General features: G+C 40.4%; 1 long non-coding RNA gene across 1 annotated transcript in view; it reads right to left on the bottom strand.

Annotated features, from left to right (window-relative positions):
- The window catches only part of LOC308581706, a 67751-nt gene extending 43702 nt beyond the window's left edge, over positions 1–24049 (bottom strand). Inside the window, exons 1-3 of the long non-coding RNA XR_014005197.1 lie at positions 23720–24049; positions 19701–19775; positions 6288–6396 (exon numbers count right to left, since the gene is read on the bottom strand). This is a non-coding gene — a long non-coding RNA (uncharacterized lncRNA). The remainder of the gene's footprint in view (positions 1–6287; positions 6397–19700; positions 19776–23719) is intronic.
- Between the last annotated feature and the right edge of the window lie 12 nt (positions 24050–24061).

Genomic DNA, 24061 nt, shown 5'->3' with positions numbered 1-24061 from the left:
TAATAATTACATTTGGAAATAATAATTATATAGATTACTTTTTCTATATAATATTAATAATTTTAAAAATGTAAACACAGTTCTGATGATGAATTAGAAATAGAATGACAGGAAAGAAATAAAAGGACACACACAAATATACACAGCTCATAAAAACTAAATATACAAAATTGAATGAAAAATTGCATGTTCTGCAATTTCCTGCATATTCTGCCAGAAAGTCAATTTGGGGGTCTGTAAGAGTAGCAAATTCTAGATTCTGCCAAGCTCCACCCACAAGTGACAAGTTCTGTAATGGCGCCACCTACCCTAGTTGTGGTGCTGCAGCCCTACCCGGAGGGGAGAGTATTTTTGCAACAGAATTTGAATCAACTCTATTAAGAAGTATGTCCCACTGAATTTAATGGGGTTTACTCACAAGTAAGTAGAGCTAGGATTGCAGCATAAATCAACCCTCCTGCATATTAATCACTTGTATCTTCAACTAATCAGATAGCAACAGATAAGTTTCTTAAAGTGAGTTCTGATACAAAAACACACAATGTTATGGTCCGTTCCTTTAAGATCTTATATCAAAAATATGTTGTTATGTTGTACTTTAATGTTCATTATTACATGACTGGCAGTCACATTCATTACTATAATTCAAAATATAATTCAGGAACACTTTTCTTTCATAAAATCATACGCTGTTGGTCTAAAATAATGTGAAAGAGTATGCCTAGTATACCTAGTTGCTATGTTGACTCCAGAGAAAAGAAAATGGAAAAATGATAAAGACATAAGGTTGTAGCCAACATTCTGCAAGTGCAACAGAATTTCTTTCTTCTGCCCTGCAGCCCCCTTCATACTCACAAAATCTGCTCCAGAGGTTCTTAGATTTTTAGGGTGTGCAGGGGGCTGCAGGGGGAGGGATGTGTGAGCAGAAGTCTATTCTACTTGCACAATATTGGATACAACCCCTGTTTTTCACCATCACTCTTCTATCAATGAAAATCTTAGACCATGCACAAAGAATGTTTGTGGGGAAATACACAGATAACTAGTTCTTGGTCTAGATTAGGTCTTGTGTTTCTATTCTGAAGGATCTTGTAATACCTTTCTGTGCTGGATCAAACAATACAGCCATTGAACAAAGTTGATATATGAGTCAAGGTCTCAGTTTAAGTTGCAGTTTTGCCTGACAGTTGAAGATAATGCATATGACATTTAATTCTAAAGCTATTAATACCTCTGATTTTGACAGCAGTTTGGAACATTCCATAGTAGGGAGAGATATAGAGGTCAATCCTCTCATAATGTTTGGCATCCAAGAGATGTATACGTATGAAAACATTTCAACAGAATGCAATTTGCTCAAAGATGATACTGTGAGATGAGGCTGGATGGTTTCATTTCACAAGATAATCTTCCAGTAAGTTGCATGGTTGAACCTTTCCAATGGAAGGTTTTCTAGGATGTGTATCCATGGAAATCATTCTAAGAACTATGTTATGAATGTAAAATACTACATTGTAAGTGATTTTCAGCTTTAACTACTATTAACAGTTTTTCCAACCACATTTCTCTCAGCAGTGATGTAGCTCCCTCTCTTCTCTCAACCTCTGGCAGTTTTCTTTGCTTCTGAACGTATACAGATCAGAACAGCACATGACAATCCATGTGCACAAACAGGTTTCCACAACTGAATGGCCCTTCTTTATTTAGTGCCTCATACAAAAATATGTGCTGCAGGAAGGGGAAGAAGCCTGCAACCAGCAAAAAGGAGGAGAAGCTTGCACAGTGCTAGAAACAAACTGCAACATATCTGATTGTCACAAATCTAACCAATTGCTGGGACAACAGAATGATTCTAGGTCCTTCTGCTTCCCTCAACAACACTATCAATTTGGGAGTGCAGTCCAGGCACCTGGGGTTCTCAAATTGCTTTTGTGACATTTGGTGGAAAAGGAATTTGGTGGTTTTAGGTTAACAGAAATATTAAGCCTTCTAATTTGTTTTCTGCTTCCAACTTTTTTTAACACTTCAGTTCTGGGCAGTGCTAGTTCTCTAGAAAAAGAGGTATCAGAACCCACCACAAACATCTCCCTCTTAGAATGGCAATGGCGCTCACCTGAGAGGTGTTGAAACTTAGTTCCAGTGAGTTCTGGCTGAAAAAAAAGACCTGGTTCTGGAAGAAACTGTAGGGTTCTTTTTAATTTTTAGTATAACTGCCTTGCTGGATTAGATCACAGTACACCATTCTGTTTCTAGGGGTGGACACCTAGGTGCCTCTGGAAGCTTCCAAGCAGAGCATAAAAGTGATGGTAATTCTCTTTGATGCATGGAGTCACCATCTACACAGATCCATCACCTATAATTCAGGATTTAAACCAAAGGCAAAATTGCACCCGCCATCAAGTCAAATATAAAATGCAGATTTAAAACAGCTTAATTAACAAGAGAATAAAATATTATCATAAACATAGAATTGAGAGAAACCAAAACTGACAGATTTGCACATCAATAGAAACCTTATCTAGTCTATGTACCTTCGGAATTGGGTGCATTTGCCAAAACAATTATGATTTAAAACACAGAGGAAGATCAGATAGATGAGAAGAAAACCTTTCCTGGGATTACACTCGCTGCCAGAGTCAGCGGCAGGTCGCAGGGAGATCGCAACGAGTTTTCTCGCTCTACTATATGCATTTTTGTACGTATTACTTGCCTGGAAACCTGCACTGCAAAATTCCAAAAAGTGCATGGCTGTTTCAGTTCCTGTGTTATTTTGTAAGGTGAATTAGGGAGGTTCACCTTTAAATGCAAACTGAACAGAATATCTTTCCCATCCCTAATGTTTATTTAATGATGGGTAAAGAATATTTGAATTGGGTATGAATGATTTGTAAAAAGAAAGTGTGATATTTCCTTGGGCTGGAAGGGATGTTACCTACTCTAGAAGTAATACTCCCTTAATCCTAAATGTATAGAAACAGGCATGTGGTGATTTACTTGGTCTTGAGGGGAAATCCCTATGCACATAGAAACTTCTCTTCTTATATCTCAGAACGCAAGCCTGATATTAAATAGGTTATGGGGTTGACTCTGACACAAATTAAGCCTTGAAAGAAGCAAATTGTTTAATATTATTATTATTACTACAACTATCAACACCATCAATTTATAAGCAAACCCTTTATCAAGCGATCTCAGGGTGGCTTATGAAATCATTATGTACCACATGCAAGACATCCATTAAAATGAGCAAAACACAGATATACAGGAAGTGATAATAATACCAAGGATTTTAAGAAAACGAGAGAGATGTGGGGTGAGGAAAATGCAGGAGAAAGAAAAAAGTGGGGGGCCAAGAAACAGGAGGAGGAAAACTGAGAAACCTGGCAATAAAAGGAAAAAAATTAAAGTGCAGCAATACTGTAGATTAGTGGGTTGAAAATGAACTCTGGATGTGGGAATAAGATAAATTTCTGTGTCAGAAATGTATCTAACAACCTAGATGTTTGTATCTACAACAATGCAAAGTGCACCTCTGGAAAGCTACCAAGATTGTAGCCGGTAGAAAAGAGGTACGGTAATTATTTTATCAAGATAGCTTTTAATTTCACCTAAATACCAGGTTGATTTTCTGGGACAAACATGCAAAAGGTAGAGAAATTCCGTATTAATATTAAATAATATTACAATATTATCCTGTTAACTACTGAATGAGCATTCGGCACCTCTAATGTGACTTTATCAGGACATATTCGTTTATGTGCCTTATGCAGAGTGATGTGCATTCAATATCACTGCCACCCCAGCTGTACAGAAGCTGAGCTATCACATAACAGTGGCAAGCCTCCAGGGAAGACAAAATGTGCTGCACCTGTTTATAAGTGCTTAGCTATTATTCATATTTACCTTCACCCTACTTTTGCTGCAGTACACATTCGTGCCAGAAGCACTTCCCACCATGGCTATCACTATGTCCACAAAAGGTCTTCTTAAATTTCTGCTTTCTAAACAACTGAGTCTATAATCCTCCTAATACTACACGCTTTTCTCACTATCGAGCCTGCCTTTTATGACTATCATTGACTTCATACCTATCAGCAAAAGGGTTTAAGGTTGTTTTTTTATGAATGCAGTTCATATTATGCACATTATAGGAATGTCTTTCCCTATCTAGTAATTCATTTTCTACTATCTTCCAACTGGAAGAAGCTAAATATTCTTTAAAAAATAAGCTAAATATCTACTAATCACAACCTTGCTCTTCAATTACAATGTAAGGATTCTACACATAAATTTTAAAAGAAGTGGCTAATTATTGGCCGAGGTGCTTTGATGCTGACATGTGTAAATAGCTTGTTCAACAGCTGACCAACTCCAGATCCAACTGTTAGTTTTGGAATCAGTCTGGGAGCTTAAGACACAGTTGAACAGCACATGATGAAGTATTTGAGAGTGATTTCAAACATTTAGCATCCATAACTGTAAAATTGAATTGGCTAAAAGTTGTTCTGGGAAGACGTCAGTAAACAAGAAACATTACTAAAGAATTGGAGCAACAACATTGCTCTGCAAGCAGATATTATGAAATAGTTTTACCGGTCAATAACGTGGGAAGACTGATGCAGTACTGATTGCCAAAGAGTGGGAAATGTAGTACAAAAAGCGTATAATTCATATCAGGTTTGAAGTGAAAATACTATTCCTTTTACAGCACAGATGAAATCCTGGCTGCATGTACACCTGAACCAGAATGTCCCTCTTTTAGCAAATACTTGCATTGTATTATTAACTGTGGGTTTTATGAGTGGTCCATTAGATCTTTGCTCAGAAATATTTTATTTTTATTTTCTATAATGTAGAGTAATGCATCTGTGGCATTGAACTGAGAAAGAATGAAAGTCGCAGTTTTTAACACCATCAATTGTTGACAATGTTCAGTACTCATTGATTGTAATTTACTCTCAGTTATAAATTGTGGAAAACTAAGACTGACATATTAGCAATGCAGGTGAAACACTTTGGGGCAGAGCATTTTGTGGGGACAGATTTTTTTCCATCAGTCTTCATCCATCTTTGATTAGCTCTGCTAACAGCGGACAGAGGTCTTTCCTACATCCACCAATAATGCAGGCTCTGGACAGACTACTGTCACATGTAGCAAGTGTAAGGCCCCCAAAGCAGGGTAGAGCAAGAACTGGAAAGAGGTAGAGAGCTGAGTCACCCATGAATCTACTGAGTCTTAAGATGGTCCAGTAGCCTGAGGGGACCCAATTTCAATTTCTCTGCAAAGTCAGTTTGGTACTGGTACAGCAAAAAAAAGTAAAAAAGTAAAATACTGCCCCCCCCTTCTGCTCTGACCAATGCAAGTGACAGGGCTTCAGATTTGAACTCCATTGCTCCCCACCCAGAAATTAGGCTTGCTCTCTAGGTGATCAAAGATTAATGTATAAGCAACTGCTCCTAAAAACAGACACAACAGAAGTGGTCTGGGATAGGTGTGATTTCCAACAAAGCATCATCAAACACTGAGTTATATGGCTTTCCAAAAACCTACCGGTACTTCTATGCTCTGTTCTTATAATACACTCCTATCCACATTTTTTGTTCTCTCTCTCTCTCAAAGAGACACACACATGTACTTCAAGACATAATTCTAAATCCTGAGAAACAAACCCTCTTTTAAAAAATCACCAATTTGTTTAGTAAATTCTAGTTCTCGCTCTTGCTATTATCATAATGTTTGGGGAGTTTGACTGGACATTTGCATAGTATAAATCATATGTAGCATGACTCTAACTTTACAGAGCTATGGCCAGCAAGTTGTAACTTTTGGCACTTCTGTGAGAAGTCATATGTTTAATATGATGTCATGAATTGGCTCTGAGGTTCCAGTGAAGGTGAAAATTCCCACAGTCCTGCAGTGCTTCAAGAAGTAAAGTATAAATGACTAAGTAGAGTAGCCTATTCTAGGATTTGGGATGGGTCTGTACTGATGTACTCTTCCTACAGCCCCTACTTCTCATCACAGCTGACAGCTATTACGGCTGCTGGCCGATGGCCTCAGATGAGAAGAAAAAACATACAGAACTTTTGACCTTATTCAGTTACTATCAGTGCCAAGCAGCAACCAACATATTGGGCATCACCCAAGTTCAACAGTACATGCTTCAGAGCTGTCCTTCCAGTTGCTCTGAATCTATTCCTTACACCTTCCTAAAATATTATTAACTGCTGTATTTCAATACTAAATTCAACGTGTGTTTTACTAAATTTAGTTCAACTGAAAGTACCTGCTTCCTGTGATGCTCATTCTTGGCAATGGACTGCATAGATTTCCACAGCTCACACCGTGATAGTAGATCATAGCGCTTTGTCTTACTCCTCTGGAAGGTGTCAGATCTGAAAATTGTGAATAAGAAATCCCCATTTGGAAGCATGTATTTGTACAGAACAAAAAGAAAACAGAGGGAAACTGCCATAAAATGCAAAGAACTAAAAAGAGAGCCAAGATAACCACAGAGCTCTGGGTATGGAAGGAAGTCTCATTGTGTTCACTGGGAATTACATCCTCCCTATTTATTCAGGATTGCAGTTTAAAAAGTGGAAGTAGATAAAGGAACAAGCAATAAAAACAGTAAGATGATCACTAGCTCTCCATAAGAACAAGTCTCCGTAATTTCAGTAAGCTATTCTTTATGAAAACCCAATAAAGTGGTTGTGAATAATTAAAATAAGAGGGAATTAAATAGAACTAGGTTGTAAAGAATGTATAAATGCTTTATATCACATTGAAATGATGAAGACATACTGGAGGGGGACACACACAAATTCCATATGATTTTCTAGCTGCAAATACAGTGGTACCTCAGGTTACATACGTTTCAGGTTACAGACTCCACTAACCCAGAAATATTAACTCAGGTTAAGAACTTTGCTTCAGGATGAGAACAGAAATTACGCGGTGGCGGCGCAGCGGCAGCGGGAGGCCCCATTAGCTAAAGTGGTGCTTCAGGTTAAGAACAGTTTCAGGTTAAGAACAGACCTCCAGAACAAATTAAGTTCTTAACCCAAGGTACCACTGTAAACCCTTGATGACTTCGCTATTTCTTAAATGTCAAGATCTTTATTTTCATATTAAGTAAGAAATACAAACATTTCCTGTCACTTTCTTTCAATGAAATGATATTTTATATCAGCATTTGTACTTCAATATATTTGGAACATAACATTAATAACACATAAACATAGACATTCACAGTCCTTCTGAATCCATCTCTACAATATTGTTCAGCACTGAGCTTTGTTCCCTTTGACACTGTCTGTGTTTAGCTAGTTTTGAATATCTTATTGTCAGGGCTGCCTCAGGTCCCAGCTCACAAAGGACCAACGCCAGGTTCACTTTATATACAAAGATGTTTACTGCAGTTCATTTTCCGCTCCACAGCCGAGGCGCGCAGCCCCACGTCTGTTACGCTTAGACCGTTGAAGTCCCCTCTGAGTCAGTCCCTCCCCTGCACCAGTTTAAGAAGCTTGCGCTGCTCCACCTCTTCCTTTCTCTCCTTTTCCGCAGGGTCTTCCTGCCTGCTGGGGTTTCGCCCCTCCTGGATTCCCCTGACGCTGAATCCCCAGACTGCTCTCCCTCCCTCCTGCGGGCTTTGGGACCTGGCTCCTCCTCCGGGCTCCCTGTTCTTCCGCGCGCCTGCACATTTGAACTTGGCGCGCGCGCCCAACTTCTAACCTTTCTCTTAACAGTTACACTACTCCCTTCACTACTCCCCCCCCCCTTCCGGGAGGATGGCTTGCTCTGACCTCCCCTCCTTTTCTGCTGCCGGAGCTGCTTCCCCTGTCACACTGGAACCTTCCCCCCCTTCGCTGCGCTCTGGGGGGGAAGCTGGTCCTGACTCCCAGCTGCCACTTTGGGATCCCCTGCTGGCCCCTTGCCCTTGATGCGTCCCCCCTGGGACTCCCCTTGTCTTGACCACAGGCGCCCCCTCCTGGGAATCCTCTGATTCGCTGGAAAGACTCATGGAATCCCTTGAGTCATTGTCATCCTCCTCCTCACTGTCCTCAGACTCTTGCCCATCGTTGTCCATCTCCTGCCTGCTCTGTGCCTCTCTCCCTGAACCCCTGACACTTATTATTTTTTTCTAATTCAACACTTTTCCTTGCAAGGGTTCTCAGTCTCAAGCTTGTTGACTGGCACTGAGAATGGCTAGAGTGTTTGGACCATCATAGTGGGCAGAGCTTTCATGCTTACTTGACAAGAACTGAAAAACTGGGTTGTGCTGGCTATGGTTCCCAATTCAGAGAAAACAAGTAATAATTACTTCATTTTCCTTCATTCTTTCATTCATTCATTTAATAACTGAATACTGCTCAATATTACAAACTATAAGAGGTTGATAATGGAAGCAGATCCTTGTAAATATGTAAATAAATGTAAATATTCTACATATTTGAGTAGGATTGTTTTAAACAAAAATGTTTTTAGCAGGCTCGGAAAACAACATAGTGAAGATACCTGTCTGATGTCAATAGGCAGGGAGTTCCAAAGTGTGGCTACAGCCACACTAAGATCAATTTCTTACAAATGCAGAATGAGCATTATGCGGTGCCTGTAGTTCTGCAGATCGTTGTGGCTGAGTGGGCATTTATGGGGTAAAGCAATCTCGCAAGTAAACTGGGCCCAAGTTATTAAGGGCTTTATAAACTAATAGTAACACCTTGAACTTGTCCCAGTAGCAAATTGGCAACTAGTACAGATCTTTGAGCACAGGTGTTATATGCTGACAGAGTCTTTCCCACTCCTGTAACTGCGGCTTCCAGATCACGCACAAGTGAAGCCCTACATAGGCTGAGATTACACACCTAGAAGAGAAGCTTCATACTCATCCAGCCTCAAACCTCAGCTGCAAGAACCACAGGACAATTGCAACTGGATATAGAGATGGGTTGAATGAAATGGCTTAAACTGGGGCCACATCTTATTAAGAACATCTGCAGGAGAAATGACAAGTCTGGGAACCTTGGATGAACCAAATCATGCCTTGCCAAGTGACAAAAAAGAAGCCCAGCTCCAAGGCCTGGGCCCAACCTTATGAGCAGAAAGGCCTTCCTACCCCACGTTCCTGGGCCCCACAACTAGAGATGGGAAGATCTAGTTTCCAGAAAAATTGAAAAAAAACACAGTTTGATATAGTTTGAATATTCCTGACTTTTTTCTGGTAAAAAAATGGCTTTGGGGGAAAAACCTGCCCCTCCCAAATTTTTCCGGTTTTTTCCAGGCCTTCCCATCTCTACAGGTGGGGCAGGTTGGCCTCAATAATATTTCTGGCCCCCAGAAAAATCCTTCACCTGCAAATGTGTCTAAGGGTCATCACCTGTTCCCTCATCTCCCATTAACGTTTCCCAAACTTACCTGCCACAGAATTGGGTCAAGCCTCTGTTTAGTTCCTCTACACTCACTTGCTGGAAATCCATTCCCAGGCTGTTGTAACATTGGGGTGAGGTACCATTGCACCATCAGACCTATCCAGGGCCAGCTGCAGTTCCCTACTTATTTTGTGGATTGCTTTATTTGAACTCTTAGTTTCAATACTACCTTTCCATAACCTCTAGGGGAGACATTTTCAACCTTAAGATGACCACCCCAGGTCATCACTGCTGAATCAACATGATGTCCATGCGGCTTGTAAGACCAAGGGCCATGCCCTTCAATAACCCCAAATCTTTGCCTCCCAAGTGTAACACCAAAACCTGTGGATGTTGCCATACATGGCAAGACTGGAACAAAGTCAGCGCTACAGGACAAGTGTACTGTTGCACAAGGTTGAGTGAGCAGTAAGTTATCCATCTCTCCCTGGAGCTTAGGACTCTTGCGCTATTGTACTCTGAGCACTGTGAGATTACCAGGCCATGGCTCTCTAAAACGTATGCACACACATTATTTAAAATGAGTAACTGTTTCTTTTATCTCTTGATCACTTTTAGGCCTTTCAGACTTATGACCAGCGGTGAGGATTGCTTATCTAATTTCAGCTTTTTACGTTGAGTTTGTAAAAGTGAGCAGTTTAGCACCACATTGTCAGAGGGCAATTCCCACCTCAAAGCACAGTAGCTCAAGTTTTGCTGGTAGCTGCAAGAAAGAGAAATGGGTGGCAGGACAGGTGAATTAAAGTCAGCAGTGCTTAAAAATAAGACATAATTTTTACAGCAGGAATAGTACCTCCATCTTATCCAGGTGGTGTTATGTACACTGACTCCTGCTGGCTATCCTGCTTGGTCCAGCTACCAGCAAGCAAATGAGAAGGATGGAACTATAAAACAGTTTCTTACTCCCACTCTATTGTTTTATCTGCTGCTGCTAATTTTGCACTTTATCATTGCTACCTTGTTCTTTTACTTGAAAATGTAAATAATTTACAGCTGTATAATCAAATGTTCCACTTCCTTCAATAGTGCCTACAGTTTATACACAGTGATCACTTAATCAGTTACTGAAATACAGCCACTTCTGGAATGAAATGCAACAACTGCTTCATAGTATAGAATGCATCCCATCATAGAAAAGGAAGTGAAGAAGAATACCAGAACTAATTGAAATTGCAGGGAGAATTTAGGTAGGAAGAATGCAATTATCCCTTTTGGAATTTGGCCAGGATATTAAGATTAACATCTTATACTTCTATGATGAGTCCCATAGGAATTTTAACAGCTACAAGTGGTCAGGACCTTGGTTTTACATCTCAGTCTACAGAAGCTCTAAAACATAATGCTTGGCTTTGGCTTATGCAGGAATTAAATGGAAGGGTGAGATATGCCTCACAAGTTCCTACACCATTTAGATTATTCCTTAGAGGTTTACCATCCAACTATCTGTCATCAAGACAAAGCCTTTTGCTTCTATCTTATATTAGCTTAACATAAAGAGTGCAAAGGTCTACAAGGATCTAAGCAGCTATGTGAAATGAAGGATTAGCAACCTTCTAGACAATAGTTTGAGTTACTGATTTAGTGGCTGATGCTTCAGTGTTGAAAAAAATGTTCTGTAGCAAGTACAAAGTACAGGAGTTTATGTGAATCATGTAGATACAACATCAGTGTATAAACATCTAAGCAGGCTGCATAACATTTCATCAAGATGGTATCATATGTCAAAATGTGTGACATGGATACATAGACAGAACATAACAACCTTAATATTAACATAGGATTCACCCAAAGACAATCTATTACCATCTTAAATTATTATTATTTGAATTTATTTACCATCGTATACCAGGAGGTCTCAGGGCAGTTCACAGAACTCACAAAAGAGTTTATGCAGGATTGTCTCAACAATCAGCATAGGGTTTTTTTGGTTTTGGTTTTGTTTTTAGAAAAAAAGTTACAATCATATGGAAAATCATATACACCCAACATAGGGCAGAGAACCCAACATTCTAGGATAAAGAGTGACATGTTCTACTAACTGAACCAGCCAGGTTCATGCAGATGTTCCATGCAGCCGCCTTTCCCCATTCTTGGCCCTAGCCCCTCAAATTCTTATTCTGCATGTCGCTTTTTAAACAAGGGTTTCAAAATCAGCAAACCTATTCTTTTACTTAAGAAAATGCATGCAAATGTAGCGTGGTACTTGAGGAGCCAGTTTCCCCCTCCATGTCCCATTCTGACCCATCCATGACTGTGCTTGGATTTACTTATTCCTGCCACCCCAAGAAGTTGCATCCTGTTTTTGCCACACAAAGGAATGAAGCAATGAGTACAATGAGGGTACAGGAGGTAGCGAAGTTATCTGGGCATCGAATTGCTTTTTATTTCACCCATTACTGCCCTATATTTGACCAAAACAATTCCACATCAATGAAAGGGTTAAGAGTTTTTTATGCCTACATAGCCAAAAGTGAAGCAAAGTAACCATGTATCTTAACACCTGGAAGAAGCTGAGGAAGGCACAGCTGGCTTCTAGCTTTCACACATTCCTAAGTTTTCAGTTACTACCAGTATTTCCCAAACAAGGCTACATGACAAACAGTTGCAGGTGGCCAATTGCTCATATACAAGAATAGCTTTACTCAGCAAAATCCTACAAAAGTCATTTGTCAATAGAAATATTTGTATCTCAGGATGTAAGTTTAGCATTATTGAAATGTTGTCTTCCAAGACTGTAAGTGTGGAAAAATAGCTGTACATGGCTTGGAACATATGAAACAGAAACTGCTTTAGCCTAAGGAGCATGTATCATTGCCTAGGACCCTCGTACCTACGGGACCGCCTCTCCTGGTATGTCCCCACAGAGGAACTAATGGTCTGCAAATAAAAACATTTTGAAGGTCCCAGGCCTCAAGAGAGGTTAGGCTGGCCTCAACTAGAGCCAGGGCTTTCTCGGCTGCGGCTCCAATCTGGTGGAACGCTCTGTCACAAGAGACTAGGGCCCTGCGGGACTTGACATCTTTCCGCAGGGCCTGCAAGACAGAGCTGTTCCACCAGGCCTTTGGTCAGGGCACAGCCTGACTCCCTCCTCTGGCAATCTGCACAGAATTTTGCTTAACGGTTGCCATCAATTTGATTTTAATTAATTTTTAGAATGAGATGTTTTTATAATGTTAGATTATTTAATTGTTGTTAGCCGCCCTGAGCCCGGCTTCGGCTGGGGAGGGCGGGATATAAATAAAATTTATTATTATTATTATTAATATTATTATTATTTATTATTATTATTTTGTGAGGTTTTCCCAGCACCTTTACTTCAAAACCTTTGTTTTGCTTTGGAAGGTGAGGGAATCTAGGAGTGGTTACAAACAGCAGAAAAGTATACCTGTCCTCTTTTGGAATGGACAGGAAGAATTTTCCCACCAAGCATCTGGACTTCCAGAATGAGCGTGCTTTTTTTCAGGGGGTACTCAAATGTACGCAGCAATGGCACCTCTTTTTGTTGTTAAAAAGTGTGGCACTTACTGTAACAACTTCATGGTGAGTACCGGCATCTATTTTTCTAGAAAAAAAGCACTGAGAATGAGTAAATGCCTTACTCCTTCCAATCGAAACTTTTCTACTTAGATCAAGTCACACGGCATTTTAAAGGTAGAAGGCACCGTGCAGGGAGCACCATGAAACCCTCTGGTAGAACAATACCATTAATGCATTAGCATCCATTAAGTTTAGAAGCTCAAATGAAAGTTTTTAAGGTTCAGCACCAAAATCTATAATGCCCCGCCATCAGTCCTTCTGTCTCTTGATCTTGAGTTGCACACCCTTCAACCCTTATTCCCCCATTTCTCAGCCTTCCCCGCTCCTCTGGTCCATGAGCTACTGGCTGGTGTTTACCTTTCATCCTGGGATCACCCAACATCCACTCATTTGTCTCCTCTACCTCCACATATACAGATGTGGAAGGTACCCACAGGTATCATCCAGACTGACCAAACTCATAACAGTATGTACACAGTGCTATAGCCCAACTACCTGTTTGTCCCTTTACAAAAAGCATAATGTAGTGTAACTATTGTTCTGCCCAGACAGTGAGGTCCAGCTCCGAGGGCCTTCTGGTGGTTCCCTCACCGCAAGAAGTAAGGTTACAGGGAACCAGGCAGAGGGCCTTCTCGGTAGTGGTGCCTGCCCTCCCATCAGATGTCGTATTTTTAAGGATTTTTGTATTAAGAATGTAAAGTGTTCTAGGATTAGTGTCAGGCTAGAATTTGGGAAAGCAGCATTCTAATCCCCACTCAGCCATGAAGCTGACTGGGTGACTTGGGCTGTTCACAGTTTCCCAGCCAAACCTATCTCATAGGAGGTGAAAGAACTATGTATGCCACCTTCTACTACTTGGAGGAAAGACGGGATATAAATGTTAAAATAAATAATTAAAATGATTATAAAATGAATTTAAATTCCAGTCAAATATAAAATAAAACCACTGCATTAAGCATATTCTGATTCTTTTTATTAAGCTAGGTGCACTAAATTGTTTTTAAATATAAAAGATTTATAGAAGAGGAAATACAGCAGAAACAAACAGTATTATGGTGCCTTCTGCACAGGTGTTATTTCAGAGTGATTAGTACAGATCATCAGATGATCATCTTCATCCATGTGATCAACAAGACCAAAAGGTCAATATGGTTTTAGTTTACCATATGCTATAAAATTCGTATGATAAACTGACAGATTAGCATACTTTTTCAGCTATTATAGACACTTCAGTCTTCAAATCAGAAAACAGATTAGAAATCATTTTGTAATCTCTGTTAAGAGTCTGATACATTATGCATAAAGCATAACAGACCTCTCAAAATGTTAATCCTTCTGGCAAATACTCACAATTACACAGGATTTGCCTAGAAACTACAATAACAGAACCAACATAATTACATATGATAACAGAGAAACATTGCACAGTAATATCTGTAAATAAAAATTATATTATATGAATATTTTGATTGTGCTAATTGTTTGTAAATGATATTTATCATTTTTTAAATAAACAAAATATGAAGTCTAGGTATGGTCTATTTATTCAGATTCCATTACTGAATCTTCAAATTATATTTGATTACTAATAAATGACAATTTTGCATTTCTGGTTTCATGCATTTCTAATAAGCTGCTCTAGCATTACTTTATTTAGCTGCAACACCATGCACAAATGCTGATCCTAAATATATCTCCTGAACTCCAAGTGACTTGTGTTTGTATAAATAGAGCATAACAAGCTATGAAATCTTCCTTCCAACAAACTGTCCTATGCCAAAATAGTTGCTCTGGATTTTTTTTTTAAACTATGGCTGAAAGGCTGGATAACCAGAAAACAGCTTAACAAAATAATCATCCTTAAATCTGTTTTAACAATTTCTCTATATAGGTCTTTCCCATCAAATGACAAGGAAGCAGTGGAGGTTTTGAAGTGTTATAAGGGTGCAGTTGTGCCGTCACAGATTGGATCAAGTTTACAAATTCAGCTTTAAATCAGAAAGGATAGAGCTGAAACTAAAGTGGGAATTTGTTCTGTCTTGAATGGGGCTGCACTCCTTTTTGAAAACCAGGGTTTGTAGTTTGGGGGTGTTTCTGTATCTGCCATTGCTGCTGGATTCCCAGGTGGCTGTCATAGCTAGGAAGGTGCTTTTGTAGAGCTTTGACTGTGATAAAGCAGATATTGCCACTGCCATGCATGCCTTTGTCACAGCCAACTGGATTACTGTAATGCACTCTGCATAGAGTAACCCTTGAAAAGAATTTATAAATTTTAGTAACTGCAAAATGGAGTGGCCAAATTGCTCTCTTTTCTACTTTCCTGATTGCATCAACAATGGCTTCCAATTAATTTCCTGGCGCAATTTAAGGTGCAGCTTCTTAACTATAAAGTCCTAAATAGTATGGGATCAGGATATTTGAAAAATATTGTGCCCTCCCATATGATTCTGCCTGTCCACTGTGCTCAAAGGACTTGGCTGTGTGTTGCACCTCCTTTAGAGAGCCAGCTAGTTAAGTCACAGGAAAGCGCCTTTTCTACTATGGGACCAAAGCAGATGGATGAAAATAATTAACAAGCCAGGGCTTTCCCACCGGGCCACTGCTGAGCTACTGGTTCTGGTGGTAGATGCAGAATGTGATGGAGAGCCATGGTGTTAGAAGTCTTCCCCTTGCCCTCTGATATTCTAACTAACACTCTGCGGCTGAAACTCCCAGCCTGGATATGTCTACAGAAGCAGACAGGCCAGGGATTTTGTCACCGGGCTGCTGCTGATGTCACCTTGCCTTCTGCATCTGCTGGCAGCTGCAAAAGGAGCTTGGGGGAGCAATGGTGTTAGAAGGAGTTCTCTAGCATTTCAATTTTTACTCTGCAACTGAATCTCCTGGGCTGGAAATGGCTGAAGCAGCAGATGTTAGTTCCTCACAGGCCAGGGCTTCCGCTCACAATTTGCTAAAAACATGGAAGATAGATGACTCAAAAAACACAGTGAATGAATTAATGTTAAATTTCTGTATGCATGAATTAAGAAACTGTTCTGGGCTGGAGTACAATATTTTAGTAATGCAGCTGCCATGTTCATTAGTCTCTATGTTTCCGGAAACTAATCTCCTACGTAAGTTACAACACTCAACTACTATGCTTCTATTCTGTTCTGAGTGATGACTTAATAATGCTTCACAGTTGCATGACATTTCATTAACAACGCTACTTAAAACATGAAAATATCTGCCAATATCCCAAATTAAAATGAATAAATGCTGTTTTATAAGTAAATTATGATTGCATGTTCATACAAAGGTTCTTAATGCAATGCTAATGAATACCTAATTCAATTTATAATATAACGTCAACACTTTATGCTTAAATTACATTCAGTTATAATGTAGCCAACATAACAGTCTAAATACATTATACCTGATAAGATTGCCGTGACAAATGAACAGACAATAGGGACAAATGAAAGTTATGTAATTCAGTGCTTAAAGCAATCCAATGATGTATTGTACAAAAGGAAATATACTTCTGCTTGTACGAGGCAGCGCCACTGAATTCTTATTTCCTCATCCTACTTAAACTCCCCATGCTCCATCTCTCACTGTTGCAGAGGGTTTCTCGGCCCACAAGAATGGGTTTTAGTAAGTGCAGAGGGCTATGAAGGGAGAGGAGCCACAAAATCCTCACCCTGCAAGCTGAATTATGAACACACTTCTCTGGATCCTCTTTTCAAGCAATCCAAGTTAATCGCTGCATTCTCACAATGCTAAGGATGAGTGGTATCGGGGGGGGGGATCATCTTTCTTTTTTTATATTAAGACATCTCTAGACCAGGCATAGGCAAACTCTGCCCACCAGGTGTTTTGGGACTACAATTCCCATCATCCCTGACCACTGGTCCTGGTAGCTAGGGATCATGGGAGTTGTAGTCCCAAAACATCTGGAGGGCCGAGTCTGCCTATGCCTGCTCTAGACAATGTCATTTTCCTAGGGACACTGTGAAATGAAATGCATGCTTGACTCCAGGAAGCTAAACATGGTATCACAGTGTGAGGCAATTCCCTAGTAAGAAAAAAATATCTGCCACCAGGTCTCCCGCCTGCAGTTTATAAGGAGAGTACAATAGTGTTCGTCCCTCTTAATTATGGAACAAAACCTTTTCCCACCTCAAGCCATAATAAAGCCAAAGTAAATCAAATGTGCCTGCAGTTATATCTTAACAGCATTAGCTACCTTTCATCATACTCTGATAACATCAGACATGTAGCCTGAACCGTATGGGAAAAGCCTAAAATGCATCTACTCCAGTTTCCAGTTTCCTAAATCTGAAGCAACACTTCAGGCTCCCATACCAGAGGAACAGTGATTGGCATGCCATAAATATACTAATATAACAGACCATTATTACTTGTATAGTATAAAAAATTGACATAATCCTTATTTCCAAACACACCTACTTGGATCCAGAGCTAATTATCAAATTTATTCAATAACAGAAGTGTATCTTCACATAATATGTTAAGGATTGGACTTCAAGTCAATCTACAACATGCAGAGCAAGATGAAATTATTTAACTATGGTACTTGGCTACTCCATTCCACTTCTACTTAGTCTAAGCAAAGCTAGAAGGAAATACAGTACAGAGTTTCTAACTTGTATTTCCATGGTAATGCTACTGCTGGGGGCACAGGGCTAGTGTTACCATTAGACAGAACAAGGTTGCTCCCTTTATCGGCTGAATTCAGAAGTCATGAAAAAGCAACAAAATGTTACTTAAAGTATTTTCATTCCTAGGGAGAGGAGTTTGTGGGGATTTTTCTGATATGGATGCCATGCTATCTTGGCCGCCTCAAGTACTACACACCTTGACTAGTGTGGTGCTATTTGCTGTTCTCAGGCAGTAAAATATATTTAAAAAGCCTTCCTTGTAGGAAAGAATTTTCTGGCTGGAAAGCAGTGCTCCATTATTTCCCTGTGCAAATGCTATTCAACAGTTTTACATTCCCACCACCAAGAAAACACCAAAACTCCAAGTAAACTCAGCTGAGGAAAAATTAACCTTGGGGTGGAATTTGCAGATTAAACACTGTCACTCCTATCTGTAAATCCATCCTTGCAAGTGCCTTCTGCCCTTCCCACTTTCCTACTATCTTCTTGACAAAATTTGGATTGGGTCACAGACTACCACTTTAACATCTTGCTTCACCTTGAATGTATTCTCATGAATACTTGCACAGTCAAAGCATATCTTTCTGGCTTGCTCCTACTCTAGGATAATATTTTTTCTCTAAAATGTCTGTTTGTTGGGAGGAATTCAACACTGTGCTCTTCCGAATGTTTGATCAGCACAAGCATTTTGGCTTACCAAAACAATCTCCCTCTTCCCATCCACAGTGTATATTCCAGGGGTTCTCCAGACCCCCACAGATTCAATTGGCTGGAGGGGAGAACCTTATTGGGCAGGCAAAAGTCTTTGCAAAGGGCTTCCGCTGATGGGACTCAATAGTTGAAAGCCCACTTTGAAACATAAAACTACGTACAATAAACAGGGAAAATGCCGCAGTTATTCAGTCAGTTATCCTGTCACATGAACTTATAAGCAAAGTCATATGCAACGGCTGATTAACACACATCTGAATGACGTGCAATTGCATAAGCATGAATGGTGCCAAACCCGGAAATTACCCAAAAACGTCACTGAATGCATCACTAAAAGGGCAGAACAGGGGCAGGGAGGAATATGCTTATACGCACTCTGCCAGTGTATGCAGGAGCCAGGAACAGAACCCCCATGAGAAATGGTTGTCAACTATATATGCATTTTGAATAAAAAGAAAAAGGCATAAATTCTACAATTGTAAATTACAGCTGCATTACATTTAAATACTGAATCATTATGCTCTGAGGATATTTTGTAGTGAGGATTATCTTATTACATTCCATTACTTTCTGCATCTGCTTACTGATAATAAAAGAAGCAGCTGTTTTAAACTAACAGGTGTGAACAGTTCATTCAAGCCTTTAAACAGAAGCTAAATTCAATTTCCTTGTTGAATGTTTTGAAATTATATTCCAAACACCATTTACAATATTATAAACAGTTAATTTGTATGGACTTTGATTCATATGTAACATATATGAAATAACTTTTCTTCAAAGTTTAATTCAAAATCTTATGCTTATACTGTGCACATGCTGAACTAATTATGTCAGATGTTTTCTATAAAATCTTTAGTCACACAACTGAGCAGCTTTTCTTCGCCAACTGTTATATATCAAATTCACTGCAGAAAACCATGATAATTATGAAGTAACAGAGGATCAAATTCATAGCAGTAATATATCTCTATCTTAGTTAAGCTATAAATGATTATCAAGCTTGAAATCGTATATTTATTTAAAATCAGTTTTCTGTATCATTTGCAACGATGTGCGCTTCGCAAAATGTGATAAATATTTTCACTTTTAAACACTCAGTAGTGCTAAACGTATTATCACGACTCTAGGTCTTACAGCACTTCAACAAAAGTAAAAAGAAAATCCTTTAAACTAATCTAAGCAGTGGCTGGCTTTGGTTAAAGAAATGCCATAGAATGATTTGTATTAAGCAATAAATCATATTACTTGTAATAATTATGAACTCCTCTGGGTATCCTTTTAAAGAATAAAAAGAAATCCACTTATCAGTATGAAAATGCTTATAAGTATTTTTTTAACAAATGTGATAATTCCACTTACTTCAATTACTTCACGGGCCTCAACTTTACACACAGAGACGTCATATATCAAGCTTTTTCTTGCAATATAAGTCTCCTGCAATTGAAAGTAAAATTAAACTATTTTATATCAAGAAACGGTTATTCATTTTATATAAGTTAAGCTGGAAGCATGTTAAAGAAGGGGCAGTGGTACCTCGGGTTACATATGCTTCAGGTTACATTCACTTCAGGCTACAGACTCCGCTAACCCAGAAATAGTACCTTGGATTAAGAACTTTGCTTCAGGATGAGAACAGAAATTGTGCTCCGGCGGCACAGCGGCAGCAGGAGGCCCCATTAGCTAAAGTGGTACAGTGGTGCCTCGCAAGACGAAATTAATTCGTTCCGCAAGTTTTGTCGTCTAGCGAATTTTTCGTCTTGCGAATCACGAAATCCCATAGGAATGCATTGAAAATCAATTAATGCGATCCTATGGTCAAAAAAAGTTCAAACAAAGCCAAATTTGGTACAACAACAGTTTATTAACTGCTCTTTAAAGTCACACATACTGTAAAGAGCAGTTCAAAAACTGAAGGGAAAATAAATTAACTTTATAAACAAAACATATCTTTGTTTTTAGACAAAGGAAACAAAGTCGCGAGACGTTTTCATCTTGCGAAGCAAGCCCATAGGGAAATTTCGTCTTGTGAGGCAAATCGAAAATGGAAAAACCTTTCGTCTAGCGAGTTTTTTGTCTTGCGAGGCATTCGTCTTGCGAGGTACCACTGTACTTCAGGTTAAGAACAGTTTCAGGTTAAGAACAGACCTCCGGAACAAATTAAGTACTTAACCCGAGGTACTGTATGTATGGTATGGTACTGTACTGCCATACTTACTTACTGAGTTTAAGAACACTGACCTAAGCCAATACATGCCAAATTTGCTGGTTTTGCATTCCGTGGAACTAATTCCAAAGGTCCAACATAAAAGTTCAATCTGCAGCTACTTTTTAAGTTGCCATATAAATACAGAACTTACACATAACATTGAAATTCATTTTGTTAGTTTTGGCCCAGGTCTCCCATTATGTCAAAATCATCTTGGATCCTGTTTCTGTCAGCGTTCGCTGACTCAGTTTGGTGCCATTTGCTCCTTAACCAAGCAATTTATAAATGTGTTAAACAACACCAGGTCCAGGACACAACCCAGGGACATCCCATCAGTCCCTTTTCTTCAGGTTGATGAGCAGCCATTGGCTAGCACCCTTTAGTATGGCTCACCTGCCAGCTACAAATCCACCTAATATAAACATTATCTAGCCCACATGGTACCAACTCGCTGGCAAAAATATCATGGAAGAACTTGTCAGAAGCCTTATTGAAATCAAGCCATGCTATATTACACTTTTTCCTTCTTCTAATACAAATATTATTACAGAAATACTAGCTAAATTTCTGTTCATAACAATGTACAGTGGTGCCCCGCAAGACGAATGCCTCGCAAGACGGAAAACTCGCTAGACGAAAGAGTTTCCCGTTTTGGAGGTGCTTCGCAAAACGAATTTCCTATGGGCTTGCTTTGCAAGACGACAATGTCTTGCGAGTTCCTGCGGTTTTTTCCCCTTTCCCCCCTTTTTCTAAGCCGCTAAGCCGCTTATCAGCTGATCCGATCAGCAGATAAGCCGCTAAAAGCCGCTAATAGCGCTAATCCGCCAATGGGCTTGCTTCGCAAGACGAAAAAACCGCTAGACGAAGAGAATCACAGAACGGATTCTTTTCGTCTTGCGAGGCACCACTGTACAGTACAGTGGAACCTTGGTTCTTGAAGCCCTGGTACTCGAACATTTCAGCTCCCAAACGCCGAAAACCCGGAACTAAGGGTTCCGGTTTTCAAATGTTTTTCGGAAGATGAATGTCGGATGCAGCTGCCGGCTATTGTTTCTGCGCCAATCAGAAGCTGTGCCTTGGTTTTCAAACGTTTTGGAAGTCGAGTGGACTTCTGGAAAGGATTACATTCGAGAGCTTAGGTACCACTGTGCTGGAGTTGCTTTGCTGATGCTCAGGGCTAGACCTCAGCCGTCACATGCTACTACAGTCATACCTCGAGTTGAATGTGCTTTGGGTTGAGCATGTTCGAGTTGCGCTCCGCGGCAACCCGGAAGCAACGGAGCGCGTTACTTCCAGGTTTCGCCGCTCGTGCATGCGCGAACGCTCAAAATGACGTCGCACGCATGCACGGAAGCGGCGAAACACGACCCGTGCACGCGCCGTCGCATCTTGTGTTCCGTTCGGGATGCGAACGGGGCTCCGGAACGGATCCCATTTGCATCCCAAGGTACCACTGTACTATGCAATACAGGGGATTTTCCAGTCCTTGTTCATTTCCCCACTGCATCACAGTATTTTTAAATTTTAGAAGCAACTCTTCTAACCTCCTCAGACTCTATTAAGCAACCTGCCTGGGACCTCAGGATGAAAGGTAATGGCAGAAATACCCGGGGGGGGGGGTGCGCCCTAAGACCCTGGCAGAACCCATTATAGGGCCTAAATCTGACCTAGGACTGCAACCACAGCACTAATATCATAAAAACACATAATTAAGAAGCAGGTCTCCAAAGGCTTCTTTTGGCAAGCTTAGGCCTCAACAGGCAGACAAGTGCTGCCTGAGAGAGGCACTGCCAATGGGGGGGGGGGTTATTGGGTGGTTGTTGTTTTTATTTTTATTATGTATTCTCTGAACCACCCTGAGACCCCCGGGTATAGGGCGGTATATAAATGCAACAAATAATAGTAATAAAGTAGCCACTCCCAAAGCTGTTTGCAAATCGCACCGATTTAGAAAGGTGTGTTTTAGAGCCGCGCATGAATTATTCCTCAGGGCCTAATTTATTAATTATTATTATTTACTGGGTTCTATAAACAAGAAGAATGTTGTACAAATAAGCGCACCAAGTTTTCTCATGTCATCTGTATATCCCAAAAATAGCATAATCATAGAATCATAGAATCATAGAGTTGGAAGAGACCACAAGGGCCATCGAGTCCAACCCCCTGCCAAGCAGGAAACACCATCAGAGCACTCCTGACATATGGTAGTCAAGCCTCTGCTTAAAGACCTCCAAAGTAGGAGACTCCACCACACTCCGTGGCAGCAAATTCCACTGTCGAACAGCTCTTACTGTCAGGAAGTTCTTCCTAATGTTTAGGTGGAATCTTCTTTCTTGTAGTTTGGATCCATTGCTCCGTGTCCGCTTCTCTGGAGAAAACAACCTTTCTCCCTCCTCTATATGACATCCTTTTATATATTTGAACATGGCTATCATATCACCCCTTAACCTCCTCTTCTCCAGGCTAAACATGCCCAGCTCCCTTAGCCGTTCCTCATAAGGCATCGTTTCCAGGCCTTTGACCATTTTGGTTGCCCTCCTCTGGACACGTTCCAGTTTGTCAGTGTCCTTCTTGAACTGTGGTTCCCAGAACTGGACACAGTACTCCAGGTGAGGTCTGACCAGAGCAGAATACAGTGGCACTATTACTTCCCTTGATCTAGATGCTATACTCCTATTGATGCAGCCCAGAATTGCATTGGCTTTTTTAGCTGCCGCGTCACACTGTTGGCTCATGTCAAGATTGTGGTCAACCAAGACTCCTAGATCATTTTCACATGTACTGCTCTCAAGCCAGGTGTCACCCATCTTGTATTTGTGCCTCTCATTTTTTTTTGCCCAAGTGCAATACTTTACATTTCTCCCTGTTAAAATTCATCTGGTTTGTTTTGGCCCAGTTCTCTAATCTGTCAAGGTCGTTTTGAAGTGTGATCCTGTCCTCTGGGGACATGTGGAAAAAATATCTACAACGTATGTTTCACTATTAGTGGTCAATGTCCCCCTCTTCCCCCCTTTCTTCTTCTTCTTGTTTAAACCAATTCATGAACCAAGAACTTATTTCGAATTATTATGAGTCTTTTTGGTGGTTTAAGAGCACAGGCTCTTAAAACAGGCTGGTTTGGGTGTGGGTGGGTGTTTGCAATTGAACCCGGGGACGTTTCTGCCCCTCTTACCTCCTGCTCCCAAACCCGAAAGGGCATCTCTCTTTTTTCGAAACCCGACTAAGCCCGTTTGTAGAGAAAATGGCGGGGGTTCCTATCGGCGCCCTTCTCCTTCGCCTGCTGAGAGACTGAGGCACTGAGTTAAATCGGACGGGGGGTGTGCGTGTGTCGTTGTTAAAAACACACACACACACACAACTACAATCACCACCAGCAAGGCCTGAGGAGGCAACCCGAGTCAACTCGGCGGGACTCGAGGCGGGAAAGCCGGGCGGGACTCGGATCTAGGCGCCCCAGTGCAACGTTTCCTCACAACATCCCCTTCTTTTCCCCGCTTTTCGTCGGTGTATTTAT

This window comes from Podarcis bocagei (genome assembly GCF_964188305.1).
Source record: "Podarcis bocagei genome assembly, chromosome: 1".
NCBI lineage: Eukaryota > Metazoa > Chordata > Lepidosauria > Squamata > Lacertidae > Podarcis > Podarcis bocagei.
The sequence above is the reverse complement of the archived record's forward strand: the minus strand, read 5'-3'. Positions and strand labels throughout refer to the sequence as shown.